Here is a 9052-nt window from a genome sequence, read left to right as displayed (position 1 = left end):
ATTATAGCTTTGATAATTTCTTACTTTTCTTCATCTCACCTGCCACAAGTTTCATATTCAGGGCCTTATTATACCACTACACTTCAGAATATACCATTCTGCTGTGATTCATGCAAAACTTGAGTGAAATTTCAAATAATCTGCCAAATTTGGAAAAGCCATTTGGAGTAAATATATTAAAAAAAATCTAAACATGGTACTAAACTCATTCCTGCTAAATGGGAAGATGAATCAAAATCTTTCACACCATCTCAGATTCTTTCATGGACATTCAAGATGAAGATAATAAGATTTCTAGTCAACTTCTAACTATTTTCTTTTCTAATCACCTTTGCTCATTTTTTTTTTGAAGTATTTCACAACATCCTGAATACTTCTATTCAACCAAGAAGAACTTTTGCATCCTGTGTGCGGCAACACTCGCTTCGTCCTGAGTCAGATTCACTCTGGGAAGTGGAGCTGTGAGAGGCAGAACTGCAGGGGGAAGAGCATTCTGGTGAACACAAGTATTGCATCAGTGGGAGGCGATACTTCCCACAGAAGTCCCAAATTTAATTTGTCTGACACAGCAGTCAAAGTAGACTCCACCACACTTTGGATTTGGGCAATTGCTGGCTAAACTTAAGTATCTAAGAAGATTCCCGGGGAGATCATAGGGAGTGTAGGAAATGTTTCGGATCTTAATGGTCCGTGCAGCTAATTCCAGGAGAGTTGGAGGGTCATATGTTAAATCTCTGACAAAACGAACAACCAGTGGATTTCCTCGTAACTCAACTCTTCCAATGATAAGGTTGAGGATGTCTCGAGGCAGGTATGTCAGCAAGTTATTGTGGAGACTGAGGGAACGAAGTGAATGCAGCTGTGAAAGCTGAGGAGGGCACACTTTGGATTTGTTGTCATATAATACCAAGTAAGTCAGAGAAGGCAGATTTGCTAATTCTGGTGGGATTTCTTTGATGAAGTTTCCTCCAAGATATAAACACTCTAAACTCTGCAAGTTCTCGATCTCGGAAGGATGCTCTGCCGCTGGTTCCGCCCAGACTGAGGGTCTGCAGCGCACGCAGCTCCAGCAGCGAGGCAGGAACCTCTTGGAAGCAGTTGCCGCTGAGATTGAGAACCTGGAGGCTGCGGCAGAGCGGCGACTGGGCCAGGCCCTTGGGTAGAGCGCCCGGCCCGCTGAGTCTGTTGTTCCTGGCCAGCAGCGTGCGCAGACTCGTCAGCGCAAGCAGTTCTGGTCCCAGCGCGGTCAACGCGTTTCCGAAACCACTGCCCAGAGCCTGTGGCAGCGACACCAGACGGTTGTGGGCAGCAGCAGCCTCAGCAGCGCCTCTCCAGAGCCGCGCCGCTCCTCGCCTCACGCTGAGGCGGGACCAGTTTAGTTCAGCCTCTCCGGCCGTGGCCACCGCCGCTCCGGCCTCCTCCATCCGGGCCGCCTCTCCTCCCTCCCTTGTACCCTTTCTTCATTCTACCAGTCTTCTATGTATTTGTAGTTTTTAAAATTAGTACATATAGATATACACAAAGGTGAAACTCACTGTGATATATTCACTTATGAATAGTAGTTTGGTCAGTTGCTCTTTTTCCATTCCTTCTCCATTGCCCTCAATCCCCTTCCTCTGTTCCATGGATCTTTCTTCTGTTTTCATGGAATTGCCCAATCTTTTTTTCCCTGTATTTTAGGACAAAGATAATCCTGGATGATGTTGTATTCTTTTTAAAAAAACTTTTCATTGGTGTGCATTAATTATACAGAATGGTGAGTTCCATAGTGGTGTATTTGTATATACAGGGAAACTTAGTTGGTCAATCTCATCTCCAGTATCTTCCCACTCCTTCCCATGCTCCTGCCTCCTGATTCCTCCTCACCCTAAAGGTTTTCCTCAACTCTCATTCTAAAATCCTTAGCATTCTCACATCTTAAGAGATCTTCAGGTCCACATAGAGGAACACTGACGTTTCAGAATCAGGACTTGGATCTTTTTGTGATCTATCATTGCGTTACCACAGTATCATATGGCAGCATTATGCACCATCTCTGATAATTTCCCATAAATCCTTCAAAACTCTGCAGTAAAATAATCCTCACAATGATAATGAGGAGTGATTATGTAGAACTGACACCATAGACAGATAAGTGAATACGGATTTTACGTTACACAACTGAACAAGGAGGAGCAATGTAGTACATTGATCCAAAACTACAAATGAAACAATGCTGAGGCCTCCCTAATTTACAGTAGTAACAAATTACACACAGAGGCATGTGCCTATGTGTAGGTTTTGCATACTATTCAGCTCCCTGAAGGTTAAAGTTAGAAGAGTGTACTTTATATTAAAAGGTTGAATGTACCTTATTTTTACTAATGGCAAATATTTTCAAGTTTATATTCTGCACAGAAATTTAGGATCATTTCAGTTTATTGTATAATTTGTGTATATGTAGTAATTGCTCAAACAGAATCATATATTAATACTTTAATTTTATATTAATATGTCTTTATGGTTATAAAATAATTCTCATATAATGTATCGCTTTCCTCTTAATGAGGTGACACTTCCTATTAAACATTATGAGGTTTGAAATGATTCACTTGAGTATTGGATTTCAAGGAAGGCATTTTTCCTTTAAGTAAGGAGTGTGAGAACTGAGTCCCAATGCAGAAAAAAACGCTCTAGCAAAGCATAAAATTAGCTGTGCCCTTGAAATGCCCTGAATGTTGATCTAGAAGGTTTTCATTGCACAGGATTCATAACCTAAAAAGTGACTCAAAACTACAAAATATGAAACTCAGTATGATAGAACTCAGAACTCAATGATTTTATTAATTCATTTAAGAAATATTTATTAGAATCTACTATGAAACAAGTATTTATACGGGTGCTAAGGATCATGTGAGCATAACAAAGTCACTCTTCTAAGAGTTCACAGTCCAGCTCTGGGAGATAAATAAGATATGACTGAACAAATACATAGTGGGTGAAGGTTGGTAAGAACTCTGAAAACATAGGAGGAGGGGACATTTTATGTGGTGAGTAGAGAGTGACTATTTCATGCAAGAGGTCAGGTATGGACTCCATGACAAGGTGACATTGAAGCAAAGACCTGAATGGAGTGAGGGCATTCTCACAGGGAACAGGATGCTCAAAGGCCCTCAGCATGAGCATGCTTGGAGTTGTGACAAGAAAGAGTGCAACTCAACTGAAATATAAACGAATTGGCCAGATTTAACAATTAACCACCTCAAAAAATTTGCAGAAAGCAAAATGTTTACTTAACACTCTGAAAGTTTGAGGTAATACAATTTCACAACAAACTTTAATTTTTAATTACCCTGAAAGTTTGTAGTAAAATACTTTTATTTTTCCTGAATTTTCTTATTTTCTATTTTACCCTTTTCAAAATTAAAATTTTGGCCATCTTGGTTATGTAGAAGGACTCAGTCAAAGAGAAATATGAATTCATATGAGATGCCAGATTTTTGCATCTCTTGCTAAAATGTACTAATAAAAGAGCATACATTTGTTTAGTTATATATCATATTTTTCTTCTCAAAATAGAACTATTAGAATGATAGTGAATATTAGAAAAATATCAGCCCAAATTTGTATTCTAACACCCAAACAACATATTATGTTTATTAAACTTGAGTGTATTAGGCTTCTCCAGTAAACAGAATCAAGGAAGATTTTATATATATATATAATAGTATGATTTTTCATATAATTATTATTTATATTATTTTTCATATATATATTTTTCATATAAGAGAAAATTTATTATGATTATTGCCTTCTGTAATTGTGGAGGCTTAAGATCCCTTGATGTGCTACATGCAAGCTGGAGATCAAGGAAAGCAAGTGGTTATTCCAGTCTGAATTCAAAGCTCTGTGGAGGAGGAGGTGAGCCTGCCTGGTTCTGGTCTTGAAGACCTAAGGCTCAAGAGTCAGGAATAGATCATAGACATATCACAGAGTGAGAGAAGACTCATGTCCCAGTGAAAAGACAGAGAGAGAGAGAGAGGGTAGGGGAGAATTTACCTCCTCTACTCTTCTGTTCTAGTTGGGTGAGCCCTCATTAGATTGGATGATAGATACCCAGCCATTAATGAGGACAGAATCCTTTTACCAACATCTGATGTTTTAAATACGAGACTCTATTGGAAACACCCATTAACATGCAAGGAAAATTATTTTCCAGCTATCTGGGTATGTCTCTATCCAGTCAAACTGACACGTAAAAGTATCTACCACAAAAGTTATGTTACATTTAATTCTGACAAAATTGCCACACCCCTATGGGGTAATAGTATAGGGCACCCACCCCATCTTCTTTGATTGTGGACTGTTTTCTGCACTTCTTATACATATGTTTGCATTGACACATGGTACAAAATTTTCATGTGAAATGAGCAGACACATAAAAATCCTTAGTGATGGTTTTGACAAGAAGATCCCAACAAGCTAATTTAGTCATTCTCACTCAAGTATTTATTTCTGGATATAATATTGTCTTTTTCCCAGGAAATAAACTTTTACAGAAGTAAGGGTATCACTACAAGAGCATAACTTTAGTGGAGTCAATGTAACTCAGTACCTGAAGGTTTGATGGGGATGAATCCAGGAATAGTGCATGTAATGAGGGTAAAATCAAAATCCTAACGATTATATTGATTACAAAAATTTAATGCATTTTTGACCTTTAAGAAAGCACTGTTGACCTCCTTGTTCCTCAGGCTGTAGACCATAGGGTTCAGCATGGGGATGACCATGGTGTAGAACACAGAGGCAACTTTGTCAGTGTCCATGGAGTGGCTGGAGCTGGGCTGTAAGTACATGAACATAACAGTCCCATAGAAAATGGAGATAGCAGTGAAGTGGGAAGCACAGGTGGACAGAGCCTTCCTGTGTCCTGAAACCAAGTGCATCTTTAGGATGCTAATAAAAATGTGTAAAATATCCAGATCACCAGGAGAGCAAAAAAGATGTTAAAACACAATATACACTAGAAGCATCTCATTCACATGTCTATCAGAGCAAGAGAGAGCCATGACTGCTGGAATATCACAGAAAAAATGGTGGACCAAGTTGGACCTGCAGAAGGTGAGACTGAACGTGTCTGCAGTATAGATTGAGGCATTTAGGAAACCAATGACATAAGAGCCAGAAATCAGCCAAGTACACACCCTGGTTGTCATGGTGGTGGTGTAGTGCAGGGGCTCACACACTGCTGCATAGCGATCATAGGCCATTGAGGCCAAAAGACAATTTTCCACAGTCGCAAAGACTGCAAAAAGGAACATCTGTGCAGCACAAGCATTGTAGGATATAACTGTGTCTCCTAGAAGGAGTCCAGCCATGACCGTGGGAGTGACAGCTGAGGAGTAGCAGAAGTCCATCAGAGACAGGTTGCCAAGGAAGAAGTACATGGGAGTGTGGAGACGGGAGTCCAAGACAATCAACAGGATCATCCCCAGGTTCCCAACCAGAGTGAAGGTGTAGATGAGCAGGAACGTCAGAAAGAGGGGAAGCTGCAGACCTGGGTCACTGGTCAGTCCCAGCAGGATGAACTCCGTCACTTCTGTCCTGTTCTCCATCATCATTGTCTGCTCTGTAACCACTAGAAAAAAAGGAAAACAAGAAAATGAAATGAAATGAAATTGGATATTATATAAGATGTATTATGTTACTGTAGCAACAATTAATATTTCAAGATTGTCCAGAAAAATTATGAACTTCATAATGAAATTGAATGAATTAACTATATTACAGTGCTGCATAGTATGAGTCTGAGGAATTTAATGGATCATGTGCACAATGGTAAAATCTTATGCATTTGTTTACTGAGACATAAGCAACTTAAAATGATAAAAAAGACTTGCCTGGATGTATCTATCTATGAATTCACTTCTCTTAAGCTCAGTAGAAGGTGAGACTTCCATGTTGCTCACCTGTAAGAACTGCTATAGGCATTTTAGATATGTGTTCAAACCCTCCTCTTCAAAATATTATGAGTTTAGTCAGTTGTCACATCCATATAAATTATTTAGCAAAAATTAAATTATTCATATTACAAAAGTATTAACTGATGATCTCTGCACTGGACCCAATCAAATTTCATGCATGATAAGTGGTTTCTAAATCCAAGGGTCTAAAGTGAATTTAAATACAACTATTTTTAACTGAGCTTGCAATCACTCATTGTCTTTTACGGTTCAAATTCAAGGTTTGAGGTATCCCAGTGAATAAGACAATGGTTGATCAGATGGCAATTTTGTCTTGTTCTCTGTATAGTTTCCTCTCACTGGAGGTAAAACAAATAAAACCAATGAAACAAACCTTCAGGAGAGTTGAAATGACCCTTCTTTCACTAACAAAAATGTCCTCAGTGAGTTAACAAACTCTGAACTGAATAGTAAAACAGCCTGTTTTTCACCAGCACATCTGCACGTGTTGAAAATGGTGTGGTTTCAAGCATTAACTTTTTGATTGGCTTGAAGAAGACTTCTACTTCTGAACCTTTGTAGCACATCTCTCTGCATATAGATGTAGTGGGGTAACTGTGGTAGGAGCAAGTTCATCTTGCAGATGTGTTTCTGCATATCCTCAAATGCAGCAGACACAGAGCTCAGGTCCCTGGGAGAGACACATGTCCCACTTACCATTTACCACATGAGAGACACTGGTTTTGAACCATCTCACAGGAATGCCATATTTCTACCTGCAAAATCAAGAAAGCAAGGAGACCTACTCTGAGGCATTATTGTGAGAACTAATTAAGTGAATACATGAAATACAGTAAGACGCTGGGTGTGAAGCACAGACTGATAAATGTTAATGTTGCATTGTTCTTAGCATGGGATAACAGTTCATCTTGGTTTGGTCAAGGTAGTTGCCTACATGCAGCGCTTCAGTCCTAGGCAATGTGAAAGTCTAGAGTCCTCTCCTCCCAATTTGCCTTTCCTCCCCTCCAGGGCCACTGTGAGACTGTGTGATCTTCAGTGCTTCTCGCTGTGTCCTTCACCAAGCATGTGATTGAAGTTCCTGGAATTCCATGTGGGCCACTGATATTAAAAATTCCTTCCTTGAAATCCATATTTTAGTTTGGGTTAAAGAGTCTGTTCCTAAAACTCATTCTTCCTCTCAGTGGTGCCTTCCCATAGCCAAACAATAGAGATCCAGTGCTGAAAGTTTTCATTTCATGGCCTGTCATTTGGTCACACAGTTGTGTGGCAAGATCTTCACTGCATAATATTTATTTGAATTTGTTCCTGTATAGTAACAGTAACTTCCATTTATTAAATTGAAGCTTTTTGAAGGATACCCATGCAACAGTCACTATTATTCCTTAACATTTCTCTCCTAAGCCTTTGGCAACTTCAATTTATGAATCTGCCCCTGAAGACATTATAGTTGCAATCTTAACACACATGATCACATTTACCATAAACCATGCTCTAGAACATATTTTATAGAAGAATAGCACATGATAATTATAATATATTTACAAATATGTGTGCGTGTGTAAGGTAGGCCATGTGAATATTCCTACCTCCTAGTAAGGAAGCAGGATTTGAAAAGGTTGTACAGATAGTATGAGAAAGACTCAAGATTTACAAGTTAAATACACCTCCCAAGAATAACATGATATAATTATGAAAGTCTTGAAATGCAGATCAAAGCATGTTAATTCACTGAGGACTCTTTTGTGGTTTAAAGAAGGGTCATTTCACTATTCTGAGTTTTTGGGTTGTGTTGCATGTGTTAATTTTTAAATTTCTAATGAGGTGCAGATGTATAGTGAATAAGATAATATCACTAACCAATGAAGAACAACATCTTATTTTTGGTTCATAAGTTTCTTGAGAAAGAAGCATGACTTGTTAAATAAATCACTGAATGTATCATGCCAATCATTTTTTTATTTTTTTAGGGTCAATGGGCCTTTATTTTACTTATTTTTTTGTGGGACTGAGAATCGAACCCAGTGTGTTGAACATGCCAGGCAAGGGCTGTCCCACTGAGCTACAACCCCAACCCAGTGGCAAACATTTTGACATTTATAAACCAGACTCACATCACCATTTGAGAAATATTTTGAAAGCATCTCTTTCTATTTGCAAATAAGTCATAGTAGGTTTGGCAACCCACTACTTTTGCATGAATTCCATTTCTTACTAAAATGTTTGTGGATTTTAGAGGCTTAACACTTTGTTACAGATGAAAGAAAAGTCCATCCAGAAGAGCAATTTTGAAATAGGAAAAAGAGCTTTGCATTTTGCAAAGGTACTGTTAGAGTTTTCTCTCAGGCTGTGATCAAAAAAGTCCAACTTCTCCAAGGAAGGGAAAATGGAGGCAACAATGTTAACATAGATCAAGTTCTGAATCTATGTGAATTCTTTCTGTGCTCTTGAAAACTGACTTACCTCCTTCTGATTTGTAATATAAACATGATCAGTAACTTCTCTCACACAAGTCACAGATTATCTCTGTAAATAATACAAGAAAGGTCCTTAAAACATGGTGAAGGTGTGGTCGTTTAGAAAGCAATTCATGTGATTGTTATCTTTTAACTTTCCCTGACTCTGGCTGAAGGCTCACAGGAAGTCTTCTCTTCAGAAGAAGGCCTCTTTGCACTAACAATTGTCACTCAGATGAATGAATGACATCCATGGGGCATGGCATGCAGGTGTCCCTCTTTAAATGACAATGATGTTTGGTCATGTTGAGATTGCAGAGGCTAATGCATGGAGATCTGGAGAGAATTATAGAAACTGAGAGATCTCTGGAGGCTTGCCCTGTGAGATTATCTGAACATCCACATCAAGTTTTCCTAAGGTAGAAGCAATTAACCTGTCTGTAGGGATCAAGGTGGTTATTATATTTTTAAAAAATGATAAATGGGAAACAAAAAATACATATGTGTGGGTAGTTTGAAATGTTTATATATGTGTATACGTCTGTGTGTGTATTGTTTAATGTTTAAGTTAGGTTAAACATGACTGTCCATTCAAATACTTATCATTTTCTTAATACTAAAAACTTTCTAAATTCT

General features: G+C 38.5%; 2 pseudogenes; both read right to left on the bottom strand.

Moving 5' to 3' along the window:
• Positions 1-376: 376 nt before the first annotated feature.
• LOC124959058 (leucine-rich repeat-containing protein 58-like) lies at positions 377-1424 on the bottom strand (annotated as a pseudogene).
• A 3231-nt stretch (positions 1425-4655) lies between these two features.
• On the bottom strand, positions 4656-5597 carry LOC124959057 (olfactory receptor 5B3-like; annotated as a pseudogene).
• Between the last annotated feature and the right edge of the window lie 3455 nt (positions 5598-9052).

This window comes from Sciurus carolinensis, chromosome 11 (assembly GCF_902686445.1).
Source record: "Sciurus carolinensis chromosome 11, mSciCar1.2, whole genome shotgun sequence".
Taxonomy (NCBI): Eukaryota; Metazoa; Chordata; class Mammalia; order Rodentia; family Sciuridae; genus Sciurus; species Sciurus carolinensis.
Note: the sequence above shows the minus strand (reverse complement) of the source record. Positions and strands in the feature narration are given on the sequence as shown.